Below are 1,111 nucleotides of genomic sequence, written 5' to 3'. Positions count from 1 at the left end.
CATTAGCTCTATAAAGCTAACTGAGTTGATAAATAAGTACTTGAAAAGCCATCAACTTTGGATTTAGCTGTAAAGGCTTAAAAGTATGATCAAATTTAAAATGAAAATGACAAAATAGTCATTGACAAAAAAAATTATTAATGTGAGCAATCGACCAAACGATACAAGTTTCTTCCACTATACACAGAATTTTAGAGAAATAAGATCAATAGCATTTTTAGGAACAATAAGGGTTCCTTGTTACAAATAGGCAACCATGGATATATGCCTGTATAAAGATTGCATCATTAAGTACTTAAATTTAGAGGATATTCTATGCTTCAGCAGCAGGTCTACCCAAATTACAACAATACAGAGATTAACATGGCACTTGCACAAGGATGGTATGAAAATTTGTGAAGTATTCCATATTTTTCATTCTTCGGATGCAAGAAATGAAAAACAGTTATTAACAAGTTGGGGCTGGGAAGGTGGCTCAGTGGTAGAGCACTTGCTTGCATGCATGAGGCCCTGGGTTCGATTCTTCAGCACCACATAAGCAAAAACAAAAAACAAGAAGTGGTGCTGTGACCCAAGTGGTAGAGCGCTAGCCTTGAGCTGAAGAGCTGAGGGACTGCGCCCAGGCCCAGAGTTAAGGCCAACGACCGGACACCCCCGCCCCCAAAAAAAAGTTGATTACAAAAATACAAGTGTAACAATACATGTAATTCATAGAAATAAAGGTTAGTTTGACATCAGTGTATTAAATCTTCACCTTAGAAAGACCTTTACATACCATAAGCTTTACAAAACTTGAAATTAGATAACATTGCCATTTTATCCCCTAGAAATAAAATAATATAAGGACCTAAGAAAAAAAGGAATCTTCAACTTCTTCTATATGGAATGCAATCTGAAAGGACACATTTATTAATGAACCTATACATTGTACAACAATGTATAATTCAAAGTATTATATCCAGGAGCGAATGAAATAGATTATGGACATTATGCAAACATAGATATACTTTTTTCAGAAAAGCACCAGGAACATCTTTAGTTTCTATACTATTAATTTCAACAGATAAGTTAAAATTATTTCTGATTTAAAAAAATCACAAACTCTGCAGAA

At 34.1% G+C, this 1,111-nt stretch overlaps 1 pseudogene; it reads left to right on the top strand.

The window, feature by feature from the left end:
• The first annotated feature begins 315 nt into the window (after positions 1–315).
• LOC122124789 lies at positions 316–415 on the top strand (annotated as a pseudogene).
• Positions 416–1,111: the final 696 nt, after the last annotated feature.

This window comes from Dipodomys spectabilis, unplaced genomic scaffold (genome assembly GCF_019054845.1).
Source record: "Dipodomys spectabilis isolate Male_0828 unplaced genomic scaffold, ASM1905484v1 ptg000246l, whole genome shotgun sequence".
NCBI classification, from domain to species: domain Eukaryota; kingdom Metazoa; phylum Chordata; class Mammalia; order Rodentia; family Heteromyidae; genus Dipodomys; species Dipodomys spectabilis.
This window is presented reverse-complemented; position numbering and strand designations above follow the sequence as displayed.